We start from the raw sequence: 21957 nt of genomic DNA, 5'->3' as shown, positions 1-21957 counted from the left end.
TCAAAGAATATGGCTTTTTCTGGGGGACATAATACATTCAAACTGGCACATTCCACCCCCTGAACACCAGAAAAACATATTCTTTCCAAATACAAAATACATTCATCCCACAATACCACAGAAACTTAAATCATTTCAGTAACAATAGTTAAGTACAAGATCCCATCAAAATCAAATATAGTGTCTTTAGCAATTTGAGGCATCTTCCCTTTCCAAATAAATTTAATAACTAGCTTTTCCAAGTCTGCAAAGTAGGTTGATGGAATTTTGATTGGGGTTGCATTGAATCTGTAGATGAGTTTGGGTAGAACTGACATCTTAATGACATTTAGCCTTCCTATCCATGAACATGGAATATTTTTCCATCTTTTAAGGTCCCCTTCTATTTCTTTTAATAGAGTTATGTAGTTTTCATTGTATAGGTCTTTTACATCTTTGGTTAAGTTTATTCCTAGGTACTTGATTTTTTTAGTTGCTATTGAAAATGGTATCTTTTTCTTGAGTGTCTCTTCAGTTTGTTCATTTCTAGCATATAGAAACATTACTGACTTATGTGTGTTAATCTTGTATCCTGCTACTTTGCTAAATTTGTTTATTAGCTCTAGTAGCTGTGTCGTCGATTTCTCGGGGTTTTCCAGATATAAGATCATATCATCTGCAAACAATGACAGTTTTACTTCTTCTTTTCCAATTTGGATGCCTTTTATTTCTTTGTCTTGCCGGATTGCCCTGGCTAGCACTTCTAGCACAGTGTTGAATAACAGTGGTGATAGCGGGCATCCTTGTCTTGTTCCTCATCTTAGGGGTAAGGCTTTCAGTCTCTCACAATTGAGTACTATGCTGGCTGTGGGTTTTTCATATATGCTCTTTATCATGTTGAGGCAGTTTCCTTCAATTCCTACCTTTTGAAGTGTTTTTATCAAAAAGGGATGTTGGATTTTGTCAAATGCTTTTTCAGCATCTATTGAAATGATCATTTGATTTTTCCCTTTTGATTTGTGAATGTGTTGTAATACATTGATTGATTTTCTTATGTTGAACCATCCTTGCATGCCTGGAATGAACCCACTTGGTCATGGTGTATGATTTTTTTAATGTGTCTTTCGATTCAATTTGCAGGTATTTTGTTGAGGATTTTTGCATCTATATTCATTAGGGGGATTGGCCGGTAGTTTTCCTTTTTTGTAACATCTTTGCCTGGTTTTGATATTAGATTGAGGTTAGCTTCATAAAGTGGTTAGGTAGTGTTCCATTTTCTTCAATGTTTTGAAAGAGTTTGAGTAAGATTGGTGTCAATTCTTTTTGGAAAGTTTGGTAGAATTCTCCTGTGAAGCCATGTGGCCCTGGGCATTTATTTGTGGGAAGCTTTTTGATGACTGATTGAATCTCTTTGATTGTGATTGGTTGGTTGAGGTCTTCTGTTTCTTCTCTGGTCAGTCTAGGTTGTTCTTATGCTTCCAGGAAATTGTCCATTTCCTCTACATTATCCATTTTGTTGGCATACAGTTGTTCATAGTACCCTCTTACAATTTTTTTTAATTTCCTCGGGATCTGCAGTAATGTCACCTTTCTCATTCATTATTTTGTTTCTATGGGTCTTCTCTCTTTTTGATTTTCTCATTCTGGCTTGGGGCTTGTCAATCTTGTCGATCTTCTGAAAGAACCAACTTTTGGTTTTATTTATCCTCTCTATTGTTTTTTTGGTCTGTATCTCATTTATTTTGGCTTTAATCCTCGTTATTTCTTTTCTTCTACTTGGTTTAGTATTGGTGTGCTGTTCATTTTCTAGCTTTTTCAGTTGATCCATTAGTTCTTTGATTTGGGCTCCTTCTTCCTTTATAATATATGCATTTAGTGCTATAAATTTCCCCCTCAGTACCGCTTTTGCTGCATCCCATAGGTTCTGGTATGTTGTGTTCTCATTTTCATTCGTCTCTATATATTTAGCAATTTCACTTGCTATTTCTTCTTTAACCCACTGATTGTTTAGGAGTGTGTTGTTTGACCTCCAGGTATTTGTGAATTTTCTAAGTCTCTTAGGGTTATTGACTTCTAATTGTATTCCATTGTGGTCAGAGAATGTGCTTTGAATAATTTCAATCTTTTTAAATTTATTGAGGCTTGTTTTATGTCCCAGCATATGATCTATTCTGGAGAAAGTCCTGTGAGCGCTAGAGAAGTATGTGTATCCTGGTGATTTGGGATGTAATGTTCTATATATGTCTGTTAAATCCAATTCATTTATCAGATTGTTTTGGTTTTCAATTTCCTTATTGGTCTTCTGTCTGGTTGATCTATTTATAGGGGAGAGTGATGTGTTGAAGTTTTCCACAATTATTGTGGAAACATCAATTGCTTCCTTTTAGTTTTGCCAGTGTTTCTCTCATGTATTTTGTGGCACCTTGATTGGGTGCATAAACATTTATGATTGTTATTTCTTCCTGTTGAATTGCCCCTTTTATTAGTATGTAGTGGCCTTCTTTGTCTCTCAAAACATCCCTGCATTTGAAGTCTATTTTATCTGAGATTAATATTGCTACACCTGCTTTCTTTTGGCTGTAGGTGGCATGAAATATTTTTTTCCATCCTTTCACTTTCAATTTCTTTGTGTCCCTGTGTCTAAGATGAGTCTCTTGTATGCAGCATATTGATGATTCATTTTTTTTTATCCATTCTACAAATCTATACCTTTTAATAGGGGAGTTTAATCCATTTACATTCAATGTTATAACTGTGACGGCATTTCTTGAATCAGCCATCTCATCCTTTGGTTTATGTTTGTCGTATATATTTTTCCCTCTCTCTATTAATATCCTGTAGTGTACCCATACCGAATCTCTTTAGTACTGAACGTTTCTCCATTTCTCTCTCTCCTTTCTTTGTTTCTCTGTCTGTAGGGCTCCCTTTAGTATCTCCAGTAGGGCAGGTCTCTTGTTAGCAAATTCTCTCAGCATTTGTCTGTTTGTGAAAAATTTAAGCTCTCCCTCAAATTTGAAGGAGAGCTTTGCTGGATAAAGCATTCTTGGCTGGAAATTTTTCTCACTCAGAATTTTAAATATGTCATGCCACTGCCTTCTCGCCTCCATGGTGGCTGCTGAGTAGTCACTACTTAGTCTTATGCTGTTTCCTTTGTATGTGGTGAATTGCTTTTCTCTTGCTGCTTTCTGAATTTGCTCCTTGTCTTCCATATTTGACAGTGTAATCAGAATATGTCTCAGAATGGGTTTATTTGGATTTATTCTATTTGGAGTTCGCTGGGCATTTATGATTTGTGTACTTATGGTGTTTAGAAGATTTGGGAAGTTTTCCCCAACAATTTCTTTCAATACTCTTCCTAGACCTTTACCCCTTTCTTCTCCTTCTGGAACACCAATGAGTCTTATATTTGGACGTTTTATATCATCTATCATATCCCTGAGGTCCATTTTGATTTTTTTGATTTTTTTCCCCATTCTTTCTTTTGTGCTTTAATTTTCCGTTCTGTCATCTTCCAGGTCACTGATTCATTTTTCAACTTCCTCTAGTCTTATACTATGAGTATCCAGAATCTTTTTAATTTGGTCAACAGTTTCTTTAATTTCCATAAGATCATCTATTTTTTTATTTAGTCTTGCAATGTCTTTTTTATGCTCTTCTAGGGTCTTCTTGATGTCCTTTATATCCTGTTCCATGCTCTTCTTGATGTCCGTTATATCCCATGCCATGGTCTCATTGTTCATCTTTAGTTCTTTAATTAGTTGCTCTAAGTACTGTATTTCTTCTGATGTTTTGATTTGGATGCTTGGACTTGGGTTATCCATATCATCTGGTTTTTACATATGCTTTAAAATTTTCTGTTGTTTTTGGCCTCTTGGCATTTGCTTAACTTGATAGGGTTCCTTTAGGATTTGTAGACCAATTGAAATCCTTATCTCTAATTTGTCAGGTCTACAGCTTCATGGAGTACACTTTCTGTGACTAACCAGCAGGTGGCGTCCGTGAGCCACCTGTTCCCCTCAAGCCAGTTCTCCCCCACTTTGCCTCTGTGGTGAGTGGGAGAGTAAGTCTTGTGGGGTCCAGTTGGTGTACCAAGCTTGCGTGTGTAGTTGGTGTTGCCCGCCCTGTGTAAGGGGCATGTGTCTGGATGATCAGGGAGGGGTCGGCTCTAACAACCAAATCTCCCTGGTGTTCCTGGAGTTTTAATGCTGCTGCAATAGTCTAATCCTTCAGTTCAGTCCTGCCACAGTTTGTCTCTGCCACTGACCCACAAGTCCTTGGTATTGGCATGTGGCCCCTGAGACTTGTGAATGGGTCCCTCTTCCAGGCCTTGCAGTCCCTTGTCCTCTGTTGAGGGATGACTGTGCTATGTCACAGGTGAGTGCTATCCCCCCAGGGTGGTTCTGGGCTGCCGGTCTGTGTCGGGAGGCTACCAGTCTGCTGAAATGATGGCTGAATGGGGCTTGTTAATTCCCACTGCTCCACCTTCCCAACTCTGGGACAACCAGCTGAGGGTGCAGCGAAGGCTAATGTCCACTCCCAATGTTGTGGTGTATGCATGTTATTGTAAGCACTTCTGTCACATTCAGTTGTCTGGGGCAGCTCTGGGCTATGGGGCCGGTGATGGGCAGGAGTGTTTCCTGTCCACCAGGATGATGGCTGTGAGAGGATGCCCCCCTTTTCTTGGGAAGTTGTGGTGTTTAGTGAATTTTCTCAGCCACTGGATTATTGCCTTTTGTCTCAGAGCTCTCTTAGTTCTGCTCTTGTCTTTACCTGCCCAAATTGCAAGCCTTTGTGGCTTTCTTTATTGGGCTTAGATTTCGCTGATCTCAGCAGTTCCACGTTTTCGTGAGTGTTGTATGAAGTATGCCCAAAGTCTGATTGCTCTGCAGTGTCCAGTCCACGCAGTTCCTGGGTTTCTACCTACTTCCCTGGAGGAGTAACTAAAACATACATCTCACCAATCCACCATCTTGCCTGTCCCTATACTCTTAATTGACTGGGAGGTTACTTGATGAAACCCAAATTGACTGACTCATGACCAAATTAGGCTCAGGCCTTTTCTAACAGAGATCATATGTTTGAGATGTAAAGAGAGGAACCTGTGACAATATATAATGTCCTTCTTTGGATCCTGTAACAGATTTTTCCTTAAAGTATATTTTATTGACTATTAGTACAGCTACTCCTGCTCTGTTTTGGTTGCTATTTTTATGGAATAACATTTTGCATCTTTTCACTTTCAACCACTTTGTGCCTTTGGGTCTAAGGTGAGTCTCTGGTAAACAACACATAGTTGGATGATAGGTTTTTATTCATACAGCATATCTGTGTCTTTTGATTTAGGATTTTATTTCACTAACATTCTGTGTTATTACTGATTTAATAAGACTTACTTCAGCCATTTTATCCTTAGTTTTTATATGTCATATGTTTTTTCTTTCTTTTCCTTTTTTACAGCCTCCATTTTGAATATTTGATCTTTGTGATATAACTGTTTTATCCCTTTCTCATTTGTATTTCTGTATATTTTTAAAATACTTTCTTTGTGGTTACCCTGGGCTTTATATTAAACCACCTAACTCTATAAACTACTAGTTTGAAAAAATACAAGACATAGTTCAATAGTGTATGTATTCTCTGCTTCCATATCCCTCTCCCATCCTTTTGTTGCATATTAGCACACATCCATGTTTGTTAAAATTCTTTATCTGCCCCAGAGCTTGGAGATGGTGAGCCTTCCACTCTATAGTTCAAGAAGAGTGCTAATGCCCCAAAGTTCTCAAAGGTTGGAGAATATTCCTGGGGATTGCAGAGAGTCTGGCCATCACCACAGTTTTCTCAGAGGTTGGCATCTTCACCCCAGTGTTTGGAGAAAGCAAGGCCACTGCACAAGTTCTTGTAATGGGTGGGGCTGCCATTACATCAGGCCCTAGGGATAAAACATCTTTACCTGTGACCTCTATTTTCCTTCAAATTTCTCTGTATGGGAATGGGAATGTTTATCCTATGCTTGTCCCTCCTTTGTATATTATAAGCAGATAATTGTTTTCTAGCTTTCACAAGTCCACAGACTGAGGGCAATTGTTTCCCAGGAGAGACCACATCTATAACCAATTTTGGTCAGACTTTGTACTAAGTGGTAAATCTTAAAGGACTTAAGGTTTTGGGGATATTGTGATAAAATTAATGTATTTTTCCTATAAAAAGAAAATGTCTATTTGGGGTTCAGAGGGTGGACTCTGGTGGCTTGAAGTTGTATGTTCCCCAGAAAAACATGCTCTTAAATTTAATCCATTTCTGTGGGTATAAGCCCATTGTAAGTAAGATTTTTGATGAGGCTACTTCAGTTAAGGTGGGAACCACCTCATTCAAGTTAGGGCTTTCTCCTATTACTGGAGTCTTTATAAATGGAAAGAATACAGAGTGAGAAAGAAAGCCATGGAAGCAAGAAACTGAAATCAGTGAAACTCTGAAGAGAAGGGAGAGACCAGCAGATGCCATCATGTGCCTTGATATGTGACCAAGGAGCCAGGATCACTAGCATCTAGCCTCAGAATGCCATTCTTCAGGAAGAAAGCATCACCATGATAATGCCTTGATTTGAACATTTTTCAAACCTCAAAACCATGAGTGAATAAATTCCCATTATTTAACTCAACATTTCTCATGGTATTTACTTTGAGTATCCTAGGAAACTAAAACATCCATTTAGTTATCTTTACTGAAACTCTTCACTTTCTTGTACTGCTTCAAGTCACTCTTTCTTGTCTTTTCCTTTCAACTTGATGAACTCACCTTAGCAACTCTTGTAGTTTAGGCCTTTTGGTGACAAGCTCAGTTTTTCTTTATCTGTGAATGTTTTAAACTCTCCCTCATTTTTTAAGGACAGTTTTGCCAGATAAAGAATTTTTTGGATGACAATTTTCATCCAAAACTGTGTTTTGGCTTTTCAGTACCTTAAATATATAATACTACTGTCTTCTTGCCTCCATGATTTCTGATGAGAAATCAGAGCTAAGCCCTATTGAGGAAACCTTGTATGTGACCAATTGCTTTTCTCTTGCTGCTTTCATAATTGTGCCCTTATCTTTGGCATTTGACATTTTGATTGTGTATTTTGGAATAGATCTGTTAGGATTTATCCTGTTTGAGTACATTGAACTTCTTAGGCATGTATATTTATGTCTTTCATAAGAGTTGGGAAATTTTGGACCATCATTTTTTCAAATATTATTTCTGTGTCTTTTCCCTTCTCTTCTCCTTCTGGGACTCCCATGATGCCTGTGTTGATATGCATCATGCTGTCAATCAGGTCCTTTAGACACTGCTCAATTTTTCCATTCTTTCTCTATCTGTTCTTCTGACTGTATGATTTCAATTTTTCTGTCTGTTGGCTCACTGATTCTTTCTTATGCCTGTTCAAATCTGCTGTTGTATGCTTCTACTGCATTGTTAATCTCAAAGTTTTAGTTTGCTAAGCTGACAAACTTTAATAAAACAGAAATGGGCTGGCTTTTATAAAGGAGATTTATTAACTTGAAAGCTTACAGTTCTGAGGCCATGAAAATGTCCAAATCAAGGTGTCAGCAGGAATGTGGATTCCATGTCATGGTGCAACTTGGGGCACCAGCGCTGTTACTCTGCCAGCCAGTGGCATATGGCAGTGGGGGCATGAGGGTGAACCTGAGAAGCAAGCAGCTGAGTGGGCTAGGAAGAAAACCAGTCCTCTGAGGATCTCAAGTGTGGAGTTTAGGGCAGGGGCTGGGAGGTGCAGGGGAGCTGGGCTCTTTCCTCTGAAACATGTCCTGGGGCTGGCCTGGCCCACTGTGTGGGAGCAACTTCATCTTGTGAAATAAGATGAAGAGGAGAAAACAGCCTTTCAAGGAAATTGGCCCACAGAAAGGATGGCCTTCTTGGACAATCCAACTATCATTCTAGCTCATATTCAACAGTCACATGTGACCAGGGATGACACAGGAATATGTGAGATGGTTCTTATTGATTATGATGCTGGTCTTTAGAAGATTCAGCCTCCTTCAGTGCCTGGAGACAGTGGGTCAGGAATTCAGGGAAGCAATGGTGAGACTCAGGGCTATGTGTATGTCCAGTCAGTCAATATTACCTCAAGTTGGGACTTTGGTATTAGAAGACACTCAAACACAGCTCAAAGATTAGAACAACTCTGAAAAGAGAGAAAAACCATGTCAAATGCAAAAATATTCAGTGGAAAGAAAAAACTTCTAAACAATCAGCCCAGGAACTAAAGTCACAGTTTGAAAAAAAAAAGTCCCTACAAAAATCACTGCGTTCTGGAAAGTAGTCAATATTATATGTTTGTCTGGAGCAGTGCCTTCTGCAGCTGAATAATCCATTTAACAAGCATTCCAAATTTGATGGCAATGTTCATATAAGGGCAACAGCAACCAAGATCAGTGTCTACCTTCCCATGTGCTCCAGCCAGGACAGATTGCTGCCAACAACTGTGGTTCCAATGCCAGTGCCAGAGTGCAGGACATGATTGGGCTCAACTGTTGGCAGCACAAAAGTGAAGGATGGGAGCCAAAGTTCAATGATAACATCAATGACTACTGCCTGCATATTGCTGAGGATGATGGGATGGTTGATACAGCTTTCCCTCCACTGGATTCCAAGAAGCCCATTCATAAATTAGGCTTCAGTACTTTGGCCCTAGCTGAAAAATAATCATCTCCTGGTCTGACATCCAAAGAGTCATTCTTTGTTAGAATAAATGCTGCTGATGGATTCTCCCTTATTCAGATGGGCAACACAAAGGTCACCATGAAGGAAATCTTGATAAAGGCAGTGAAGTAAAGGAAAGGATCCTAGAAAGTTTCAGGCCCTCAATACCACCTGGGAAAGTAGAGTGAGCCCAATGTTGCTGTGAACCTGGAGAACACCTTGGAAAGCCAGAGTTCATGGGAGTTCTGCCTGGTCCACAAGAAGAGTTCAAAGGCAGACAGTGTTTTTGAGGAGGATTTGCAAATTGACATACCTACAGTACAGGATATGCTTAGCAGCCACCATTATAAGTCATTCAAAGTCAGCATGATCCACTGATGATTCACAACTGACATACTGTTAGGTATCTCTAGAGACAAGGTAGAGATAGACCCTGTTAGGAATCAAAAAACTAGCACTAAATTTTGGATTAAGCAGAAACCTTCCTCAATAACTCTGACCAGCTCTTTGCCTGTGACCTTAATGAACAAAAAAAAAAAAAACCCAGTCATGCAATATTTAAACTCACATATCTAAGCAATCATAACTATAAACACCTCTACTATGAATCTGATGCTACTACCATTAATTAAATTGTGCTCAAGGTTAATTGCATTCTGGAATCACAAGCAAACACTGCCCAAGCTATTTTGCTCCAATTGCCCACAGCACCACCATACAGCTGTGCATCCATCAACACAATTATTTTTTTCAATTTTTAGAACATGTTCACTACTTCAGAAAAGAAACAAAGACAAAAAAAAGGAAACTCACATCCTCCCATACCCCTAACCACGCCATGAAATATAAGTTACCAGGATATAGAATGAGGCTAAAGAATGGGGAGTGATTGCTTATTACGAGCAGAATGTTCAACTAGGGTGAACTTAAATGTTTGGAAATGGACAGGGATGATGTAATGAGAATAACTAACAGTGCTGAAAGGTGTGTGAAGGTGGTGGAAAGGATAAGCTCAGAATCATGTATGTCACCAGAAGGTAAGTTGGAGGTTAAAAGATGTGTAGGTATAAATCAGTGACTCTTGTGGTGGACCATGTCCATGATTAACTATACAAATATTAGAAATCTCTCTCATGAACTAGAACAAATGTATGTCACTATAAATAGAGGTTAATAATAGAGAGACATATAGGGAAAAATATATACCTATTGCAAACTATATACTACAGTTAGTAGTATTTTAACATTCTTTCATCAACAGTAACAAATGTACCATACCAATAATATGAATCAATAATGAGGGGGGTGTGGTTAGGGGTATGGGAGGATCTGAGTTTCCTTTTTTTGTCTTTATTTCTTTTCTGGAGTACTGAAAATGTTCTAGAAATTGAAAAAAATTAATTGTGGTGACAGATGCACAGCTGTATGATGGTATCATGGGCAATTGATTGTATACTTTGGATCTTTGGATAGCTGTATGTTATGTGAACAATCTCAAATATATATGTTAAGGGAATCCCAATTGCACTGAGGGTCAATTTCTCATCAGAAACCATGAAGGCAAGAAGACAGTAGGTTGAAATACTTGAAGTGCTGAAAGAAAATAACTGCCAAACAACAATTTTAAATCTGGAGACACTTCCCTTCAAAAATGATGCAGAAATTAATACATTCCCAGATAAACAAGCTGCTAGACCCACCCTACAAGCCCTGCTACTGGGAGTTCTTCAAACTGAAATTAAAGGACACTAGATAGTGGTTCAAAGTGTCATAAGGAAATAAAGACCTGTGGTAAATATAACCATTTATGTAATTATAACTGCCAGGATTTTGTAATAAATTGCTTGGTATTTAATTCTACTTCTTACTTCCTACAGGAACTAAACTGCAAAGGCATAAAAAGTAATCATAAATCTATGGTTTTGGACATACAATATACAAAGATAAAAATGGTAAGAAGTAAACAAAAAGTGCAGAGACAGAGAGGTATAGGAAAAGTAGAAGGGTAAGGTATTGAAGTTAAGTTTGTATCAACCCATGTATAACTGTTACATATTTAGGATGCTAAAGTTTGACCCCATGGTAACCAAAAGGAAAATAGATGAAAAAATATATCCAGATAGAAATGAGGAGGTACTCAATATTGTACAACACAAAACCTCAAATAAATATAAAAGTGGCCATTAACAGGACAATTAAGGGGAAAAGAACTATAAGATACACAAAGGCTAAATAGCATATTGGTAGAAGATAGTCATGCATTATCAGTAGTGACTTTAAATGTAAAATAGAGTAACTCTCCAGCCAAAAGACAGAGATTGGCAAAAAAGGATAAAAAATCATAACCCAACCATATGCTGCCTGCAAACGACTCACCTTAAATTCAAAGAAATAAGTAGGTTGAAAGTGAACACATGGAAAAAATTTATACCATGGAAATAGTAATCAGAGAGCTGGGTAGCAATACTAATATCACATAAAATAGACTTTAAGTCAAAAACAGTTAAGGCAGACAAATGTGGTCATTAAATACTGATAAAGGGGGAAAATCAATAAGAAGTAGCAATTATAAATATATATGTACCTAACAGAAGAGACCCAATATATATGAAGCAAATATGGACAGATTTGAAGGGAGAAATGGACAGCTGTACATTAAGAGTAGCAGACTTTAACACATCACTTTTGATAATGGATAGAACATCTAGTTAGAAGATCATTAAGGAAATAAAAGACTTGAACTATATTCTAAACAAAATAGGCCTAAAAGACATATATAGAATAATTCAACCAAACAAAACAGAATACACATTCTTCTCAAGTGCACATGGATCATTCTACAGAATAGGCCAGATGTTAGGTCACAAAACAAGTCTCAATAAATTCAAAGATGTTGAAATCATACAATGTATGTTCTCTGACCATAACAGAATAAAGCTAGAAATCAATAACAAAGGGAGAAATGGAAAATTCACAACATGTGGAAATTAAACAACATGCTCTTAAACAACCAATGGGTTAAAGAGAGAATCACAAAAGAAATTAGTATATATTTTAGGTGAATGAAAATTGAAAATACAGCATTCCAAAATTTATGGGAGGCAGTGAAAACAGTGCTGAGAGAGAAATTTTTATCTCCAAATGCTAACATTATAAAAAGAAATACTTCAAATTAGTGATTGAACTTCCAAACTGGAAGAACTAGAAAAAGAAGAGCAAACTAAAACAAAAGCAAGCACAAAGTAGGAAATAAAGCATATTAGAACAGAGATAAAGGAAATAGAAAATAAAAATACATTAGGAGAATCAGCACAGTCAAAAATTCATCATTGAAAGGATCAATAAAATTTACAAACTTTTAGCTAGGCTGACAAAAAAGAAAGAGAATACATATAAGAATAATTAGAAATTAAAAGGGAGACATTACTACCACCCCCACTGAAGTAAAAATGGACTATAAGAGGATACTGTGAACAAATGTATAACAATAAATTGGACAACCTAGATGAAACAGACAAATACTTAGAAGCACACAATCTATGTACATTAACTCAAGAAGAAGTAGAAGATCTCAACAAGTAATTATTAGTAAACAGATTGAATCAGTCATGAAAAAAACCCAACAATAAAAAGTTAAGGGCCAGATGTCTTCACATAGGAATTCTACCAAACATTCCAAGAAGACAATGCCAATTCTACTCAAAGTCTTCCATAAAATAGAAGAGGTAACTCTCCTTATTTCACCCTGAGGCCAACATCACCCTCATACCAAAGCCAGATAAAGATACCACAAGAAAAGAAAACTAAAAAACAACATGTCTTACAAACATAGATGCAAAAGTTTTCTGCAAAATCATAGCAAACAACTCCAATAGCACATTAAAAGAATTATAAACCAAGATCATGTGATATTTATCCCTTGTTTCCAAGGTTGGTTCAACATAAGAAAAATAATTATTGTGATATCCCACATTGACAAAATGAAAGAAAAAAAAACAAGATCATCTCAATTGATGTATGTTCTGGTTTGCTAATGCTGTCATTATGCAAAATGACAGAAATGGATGGGCTTATATAAATGAAATTTATTAGGTTACAAATTTACAGTTCTAAGGCTATATACACATCCAAACTAAGGATCAACAAGAGTATACCTTCACTAAAGAAATGCTGATGGCATACAGAACAACTCTGTCAGCTGGGAAAGCAGTTGGCTGACATCTGCTAGTCCTTTGCTCCCAGATTATGGTTTCAAAATGGCTTTCTCCAACATGTCTCTGGACTTCTGTCTCTTTTAGCATCTCTCAGCTCTCTGCTTGGTTATCCTGGGGCATTTCTCTGTCTGGGAGTTCTCTTTGAGCTTATTCAGAATGAATTCTGGGCTTCATCTCTTAACTTAGCATCTCCAAACATCCTTCTGTCTGCATCTCCCAGCATCTCCAAGCATCTGGGTCTGTGGTGGCTCTTAGCTTATCCTGGGGGCAAACTATGGATTACATATTTTAGCTTCACTCTAAAATGTCTCTCTCAGCTTCTCTGAGCTCTTTCTCTCCATGAGCTTTCTTAAAGAACAACAGTGATCTAGCTAAGAACCACAAAGAATGGGTGGGGTCACATCTCCACAGAAATAATTTAATCAAGATCTCACCCACAGTTGGGTGGATCACATGTCCATGGAAACAACCTAATCAAAAGGTTCCACCTTAATCAAAAGACTAAGTCTGCCCATCTAAGATTGCATTAAAGAACATGACTTTTGTGGGGGACCTAATAGATTCAATCCAGCACCATGCAGAAAAGGCATTTGACAAAATTTATAACCTCTTCTTGATAAAAACACTTGGATCACTAGGAATAGAAGAAAACTTCATCAATATGTTAAAAGGCACATATGAAAAGCCCACACCTAACATCCTAATTAATGGTGAAAGACTGAAAGCTTTCCCTCTAAGATCAGGAACAATACAAGGACATCCACACTGTTTTTTTTCAATATTGTACTGGAAGTTCTTGCCAGAGCAATTTAATAAGGAAAACAAATAAAAGGCATCCAAATTGGAAAGTAAGATGTAAAATTTCCCTATTTTCGGATGAAATGATCCTAAATAAAAAAATCCTGAAAAACCTACAAAAAGCTCCTAGAGCTAATAAATGAATTCAACAAAGCATTGGGGTCCAAAATCAACTCAAAATCAGTAGTGTTTGTATACACAAGCAACGAAGAATCAGAAGAAGATATCAAGTAAAAAATCTATTTGCAATGCCAACTAAAAGAATCAAATATCTAAAGATAAATCTAATTAAAAGTTGTAAAGCACTTGTACCCAGAAAGCTACAACACATTTCTAAAAGAAATCAAGACCTAAATAAATGGAAAGATATTCTTGTTCATGGATTTGAAAACTAAATATCATTAAGAAGCCAATCCTTTCTAAAGTAATGTATAGATTCAATGCAATTCTAATCTAATTTCCAACACCCTTTTTTGCAGAAATGAAAAAGCCAATCAAATTTATATGGAAGAGTAAAAGGCCTCAAATAGATAAAGCCATCTTAAAGAAGAAGAATGAAATTCAAGGGCACACATTTCCCAGTCTTAAATCTTATTCCAAAGTGCAGGTATTAAAAGAGCATGGTAATGGCACAAGGACAGAAATACAGACCAATGGAATCAAAATGAGTGCTCAACACTCATATTTGTGGCTCACTGACTTTACAAGGGCACATAGGACACACAATTTCATAAGAAGACATTCTTCAACAAATAGTACTGGGAAAACCAGTTGTCCATTTACAAAAAAAAAGTCCCCCTACTGCACACCTTATAAAAAAATCAATTCAAAATCAATCAAAGACCTAAATATGAAAGCCAGAACTAGGAAACTCCTAGAAGAAAATATAGGGAAGAAATTTCATGACTTTGTGTTAGGCAATGGTTTCTTACACTTTAGACCCAAAGTAATAGCAACAAAAGAAAAATAGATAAATGGAACCTCATCAAATTAGAAACCAATGTATTATATTATGCCTCGAAGGACTTTATTCTAAAAACAAGAGGACAATGAATAAAATGAGAAAAATAATTGTTAACTACATATCTGATAAACATTTACTATCCAGAATATATAAAGAAAATTTTCAACTTAACAGGAAAACAAACAACCCAATTTTAAAAATGGGCAAAAGACCCAAATAGACACCTCTCCAAAGAAGATATGCAAATTGCCAGAAAGCACATGAAGAAATGCTCATCATTAGTCATCAGTGAAATGCAAATCAAAACCACAATGAGATACCTTTCCACACCTATTAGAAAGGCTGCTATTTAAAAAATGGAAAATAAGTGATGGAGAGGATGTGGAGAAATAGGAACACTCATTCACTGCTGGTTGGCAATGTAAAATGGTGCAGCCATTGTGGAAGATAGTTTGGAAGTTCTTCATAAAATTAAATATAGAACTACCATAAAACACGACAATTCTACTATTAGCTATATACCCGAAAGTATTGAAAGCAGGGACTCAAACAGATATTTGCACATCAATGTTCATAGAAACATTATTCACAGTTGCTAAAATATGGAAGCAACCCAAATGTCCATCAACAAAGGAAATGATAAATAAAATGTGGTATTTACATACAATGGAATATTTTTCAGCCACAAAAAGGAATGAAGTCCTAATATAGGGTAAAACCTTGTTGAAACTTGAAGATATCCTGTTGAGTGATATAAGCCAGACATATAAGGTCAAATATTGTATATTCTCACTGATTTGAAATAATTTGAACAAACAAACTCATAGAGTCAGAATCTAGAATATAGGATACCTGGGTAAGGGTTGGGGATAGGAAATAGGAAGTTAAGGCTTTCAATATGCAGGGTTCCTTTTTGGAATGGTGGAAATGTTTTGGCAATGGATGATGGTGATCATAGCACAACACTGTGAAAATAATTAATGGCACAGAAATACACATCTGGATGTGATCAAAATCTGAAGTATTAGTTTGTATATACAGCAACAGAATGAAGATTTAAAACAAAATCCATGGAACTACACTTCACAGTGAACCCTAAGGTAAGTCATAGACTATAGTTAATAGTACAATTAAATGTATCAACTGTAGTACAATTAAATAGTACAATTAAAGAAATGTATCAGCTGTAGCAAATATCCCACACCAATGCAAGGTGTTAATAATAGGGTGATATGTGGGAGCTCTATATTTTATGCATGATTCTTCTGTAAACCCACAACATATCTAATAAATTTAACCATAAAATAAATAAACAAATCAAAGAGCAGTGTATACTCCACTTTCTGTTCAGGGAGGTAAGGAATCTAAGGTGAACATCTTGGAGATCAGTTATCAAAATGCCTACTAAACTGCCTATGAAATTAAGTAACTTAAATTTTATATAGACACCACTGTATCTTTCATTTTGAAAGCTTCATTATTTTTAAACTTATTTTTGAAAGGACAATACAAAACAAATGCCTTATTTATTTATTAGTTGAGTTACTACTTTGAGAGTAATGAAAATCCAATTTTAAGTTGAGTTTTCTTAAATATAGACTCCCATGTCTATGTATACAAATTGTATTAGATGATTATGCAATGTTATTGTATCTCTTGTATGCCACTAAGTGTATCTCTTTTTAAAAATATTCAACTAGTCTTATCTTTCAAAACAACATTTTAGTTGATGGAGTTTGGCTGTAGAAGCCCTTCCCAATTGCCATAGTGATACCTGCTGAGAAGATATGTAAAATATGATTAACTTGGGTTCAGTAATTCTTTTTACCTTCCAATATGACTGATTTAAAAAAAAATTACAGAAGTTGTAGGCTTACAGAATAATATACAGAATTTCCATACACCACCCCACCACCAACACTTTCATTGATGTGGAAAATTTGTTACAATTGATGATAACTTTTATTTGTAATTCTACTATTTTTAACGGTAGCTATATTTGTGACAATTGATGAAATATTATTAAAGAAATACTATAAATAGTGCCCTTAGTTTATGTAGGGGTATTTTACCAAATATTCCTGACCTATATTTTATGCATGTTATTTTATTACTCATCTACTCATACACTGGATAAAGGGAGTGTCAGTCACTCAATTTTTACAATAACATAGTCATATGATAAAGGCTACATAGTTATACAATAATTATCAAAGATCAAGGCTACTAGATTACAGCTCAACAATTTCAGATGTTTCCTTCTGGATATTCTGATACACTAGTAATTAAAATAAATATCTATATAATGAGTCAGTATTCATAATCATTTGTTAAATCTTAATTTCTCAGTTATACTTCCTCCCTCTCATTTGATCATTCTCTCAATCTTCAGGGATATATAGGCAATTACTGATTTAGCATCTTCAGTTTGGAAAGGGGTGTCAACCTTTTGGGGTAGAGGAACGAAGGTGGTTTTTGTTCTTGGAGAGACAGTTACCTCTGTGTTTCAGGGTTTATCTGGCACAGGAACTATCTGGAGGCCTAAAGTTTCTGAAAAATTAAACTTACAAGGTAAAACATTTATAGAGTCTTGTATAGATCCCAGGTTATTCTTTAGAGTTTTAAAGAATACTGTTGGTTGGGGCTTCACATATTGTGTCAATTTACAGTAGCTTGCTGAAGCTTACATAAGAGTAGCATCCAGAATGACCTCTTCACTCTACTTGAAATCTCTTAGCCACTGAAGCATTATTTTGTTTCATTTATTTTCCCCCTTTACATCAAGAAGGCATTCTAAATCCCATAATGCCAGGGCCAGGATCATCCATGGGAGTTATGTCTCACATTGCCAGGGAGACTTACACCCCTGGAGGTCATGTCCCACATAGGAGGGAAGGTAGTGAGTTTATTTTCAGAGTTGGCTTAGAGAGAGAGAGGTAACATCTGAGCAACAAAAGAAGTTCCCTGGGGGTGAATCTGAGACATAATTATAAGTAGGCTTAGCCTTGCCATTGCAGAAATGTTGCATAAGGGCAAGCCTCAAGATTGACAGTTCAGCTTATTAAAATGGGAATCCTTAATGCTTGAGAGAAGATGAGGAATTCCCAAGGTGGGAAAGTTTAATAGTTCCATATTTTTTTCTCCAGTCCCTCAAGGGGAATTTGCAAATACCTTTTTTTTTATTTTTTGACCAAAATAATCAGGAATATATCTGGGTATTACATTAGCCTGTACAGAATAGCAAGTCTCATTCCCTATTCTTGGTTCCATGTAATTGTGTTGTTTAAATACACTGACCAGAGAGGTTAAATTAGATAGTGCACTGCAGAAAATATAAATTTTGTAACAAATATACATCTCCTCCTTTTGTCTCACACAGAAGTTGAAGTTTTAATCTACAGTCAATATCATCCATTAACCCTGTATTCTGATGTACCTTAGTCCTTACCAAGTCAGTTTCATTCATATCACCAATTGAAGTCTGATCTCTATTTCAACTTATTTAACAGTTGCTCTATGGAGTAATGCTGACTTTTAGAGCTGCAGAACTCTAACACTGAGGCTCAGGTGTACAAATACCTAAGGTTCCAGGGAACTACCAGAGCACAGCATCTCAGAAATTAGAAATAACAGTTGAAATTCAGGAATAAATGTGACTGCTGTAAGAGCATACAATTTAGGGACCTTTACAATGAGCTTTATTGAACAGTCTGTACTCTTTAATGATCAATTGCCCAATTCCTCTGCACTTTCCATCTCCTGATAACCTATGCCTCAAATTCAATTCTCAGAGTTTGCTCATTATAATTAGCTTACATCAGTGAGATCATAAAATATTTGTCCTTTTGCTTATGGCTTACTTTACTCAACATAGTGTCCTCAAGGTTCACTCACCTAGTTTCATGCCTCATGACTTCAGCTCTTTCCACAGCCACACAATGCACCATCATATGTATACACAACAGTTTGCCCTTCTGTTCCTCAGTCGATGTAATCTTAGGCTGCCTCTATCCATTGGCAATCATGAATAATGCTGCCATAAACAACAGTGTGCAAATGTCTATTCATGTCCCTGCTTTCAGTTCCTCCTAGAATATACCTAATAACAGAGTTGCAGAATCACATGACAGCCCTATACTTAGCTTCCTGTGGAGCCACCACACTGCTCTCCAGAGGGGTTGCACCACTCCACATCCCTACTCAAAATGAATAGCTGTATCTCTCTCTCCCCATCTTCTCCAGCATATGTACATTTCTGTTTATTTTTTAAACGGCTTTATTCACACACTGTACAATTGATCCTAAGCATACAATCAATGGTTCCTGGAGTAATCACATAGCTAAGCATTTACCACCACCATGCATACATGAATATTTCTGTTTCTTCTGCAAAGAAAAAAGAAGAGAAATATAAAAGGAGAAATAGCAGCAACAAAAATTACATACCCCTCCCATAAATTCCCCTCTTATTGACATTTAATTTTGATATATTGCTTTTGTTACAATTAATGAAAAATTATTACAATGTTACCATTAACTATAGACCCTAGTTTGGATTAATTGTATTTTTTCCATATTCCATCCCATTTTTGATACTTTGCAATGGTGACATTCATTTGTTCTCCCTAATGTAAAAATGTCCTTATGTTTGTACATTTAGTATAGGTTTGGCTAAGTTATACAATCCCAGTTAATATCCTATATCTTTCCTTCTGCTGTCATACATGCCCCAGGATTTCTCTTTCAACCATACTACTGACACTCAGCTTTGTTCATTATACTTATGATATTGTACTACCATCAAAGAGTATTGTGCTATCATTTTTGAATCTTTACAATCAATCTTGTTAAAACTTCTATACTCCTTCAGCATCAAATGTCCAATCTCTACCCTCTTTCTATTTTCTTATAGACTGTGTTCTCAACTTTAACTCTCAGAGTGTGCTCATTATACTTAGTTCATATTAGTGAGACCATACACTATTTGTCCTTTTGTTTCTGCTTTATGTTGCTCAAAATAATGTCCTAAGGGTTCACCCACATTGTTGCATGTGTCCTGACTTTATTCCATCTTAAAACTTCATAATATTCCATAATATTTATGCAATACAGTGTGTTTATACACTCATCAGTTGATGAACATAAGGATCATTTCCATTTATTGGAAATTATTAATAATGCCTCTATAAACATCAGTGTAAAAATGTCTGTTAGTGTCCCTGCTTTCAGTTTTTCTGGGCATGCACCTAGTAACAGGAGTGCTGGATCATACGGTGATTCTATGCTTAGCTTTCTGAGGAAATGTAAAATTGCCTTCTAGACCAGCTACACCATTCTACATTGACACCAGCAGAGAATAAGTTTACTATTCCTCCACAACCTCTTCAGCACTTGTAGTTTTCTGCTATATATATATATATATATATATATATATATATATATGTATATATATATATATTATTGATGCTGTTCACATACCATACAACTATCCAGAGATCCAAAGTGTACAATCAATTGCCCATGGTACCATCATACAGCTATGCATCAACACAATTAATTTCTTTTTCAATTTTTAGAATATTTTAATTACTTCAGAAAAGAAATAAAGACAAAAAAAGGAAACTCAAATCCTCCCATACCCCTAACCATGTCCCCTTCCATAATTCAGTCACAGTTTTGGTATAGTATGTTTGTTACTGTTGATTAAAAAATGTTAAATTACTACTAATTGTAGTATATAGTTTGCAGTAGGTGTATATTTTTTCCTATATGCCTATTATTAACATTCAGTTATAGTGTCATATATTTGTTCTAGTTTGTGAGAGAGATTTCTAACATTTGTATAGTTAATCATGGACATGGTCCACCACAAGATTCACTGATTTATACATATACATCTTTTAACCTCCAACTTACTTTCTGGTGACATACATGATTCTGAGCTTATCCTTTCCACCACCTTCACACACCTTTCAGCACTGTTAGTTATTCTCATTACATGCTACCATCACCCCTGTCCATTTCCAAACATTTAAGTTCACCTGAGTTGAACATTCTGCTCATAATAAGCAACAACTACCCATTCTTTAGCCTCATTCTATATCCTGGTAGCTTATATTTCATGTCTATGAGTTTACATATTATAATTAGTTCACATCAGTGAGACCCTGCAATATTTTCCTTTATGTTCCTGTCTTATTTCACTCAATATAATGCCCTCAAGTTTTCTTCATAACCCATTTCTTTTAAGATAGTTTTGTTCACATGCCATACATTCTGTCTTAAGTAAACAATCATTGGTTCCCTGTAAAGTCACATATTTATGTATTCAGCACCATCACCACTATTTATATAAGGACATTTCCATTTCTTCCACAAAGAAGGAGGAAGAGTCAAAGAAGGCAGAGAGACAAAAGAAAAAGAAAAGAGAAAGAGAGAAAGAAAAAGAAAAAGAAAACAAACTTGACAGCTAGAAAGTAACAAAAGGAAAGATAGCATTAACCTAAAATAGAATAAAGAGTCAGACAACATCAGCAATGCCAGGAGTCCCATACCCTTCCCCTATTCCCCACCCCCATATGCATTTAGCTTTGGTATAATGCCTTTGTTGTATTGAAGGAACCAGAATATAATGTTTCCATAAATTATAGTCTCTAGTTTGCCTTGATTGGATTTTCCCCCCAATCCCACCCTATTTTTAACACCTTGCAATGTGGACATTCATTTGTTCTACATCATGTAAAACATATTTTGAACCTTTTATTACAATCATTGAGCACCCTAGGTTTCCCTGAGTTACACAGTCCCAGACTTTATTGTTCATCTTTTGTTCTGGTGTCCCACATGGTCCTAACTGTCCTCTTTTGACCATATTCACAGTCATGTTAGTTCAGTGTACTTACATTGCTGTGCTGCTAACTCCCAAAATTGTTTTCCAAACCTCTCACTCCTGTCTTTTCTTTTCTGTCTGCAGTGCTTCCTTTAGTGTTTCCTGTAGAGCAGGTATCTTGTTCACAAACTCTGTCATTGTCTGTTTGTCAGAGAATATTTTAAGCTTTTCCTCATATTTGAAGGATAGTTTTGCTAGTTATAGGATTCTTGGTTGGGGTATTTCTCTCTCAGTATCTTAAATATATCACCCCATTTCCTTCTTGCCTCCATGGTTTCTATTGAGAAATCCACACATAGTCTTATCAAGCTTCCTTTGTATGTGATGGATTGCTTTTCTCTTGGTCCTTTCAGGATTCTCTCTTTATCTTTGTTGTTTGATAATCTGATTGTTAACTGTCTTGGTGTAGACCT

General features: G+C 36.2%; 1 pseudogene; it reads left to right on the top strand.

Annotated features, from left to right (window-relative positions):
- The first annotated feature begins 7545 nt into the window (after window positions 1-7545).
- LOC119522250 overlaps window positions 7546-21957 on the top strand; it is a 106523-nt pseudogene continuing 92111 nt past the window's right edge.

The sequence above is a fragment of the Choloepus didactylus genome, chromosome X (genome assembly GCF_015220235.1).
Source record: "Choloepus didactylus isolate mChoDid1 chromosome X, mChoDid1.pri, whole genome shotgun sequence".
NCBI classification, from domain to species: Eukaryota; Metazoa; Chordata; class Mammalia; order Pilosa; family Megalonychidae; genus Choloepus; species Choloepus didactylus.
The sequence above is the reverse complement of the archived record's forward strand: the minus strand, read 5'-3'. Positions and strand labels throughout refer to the sequence as shown.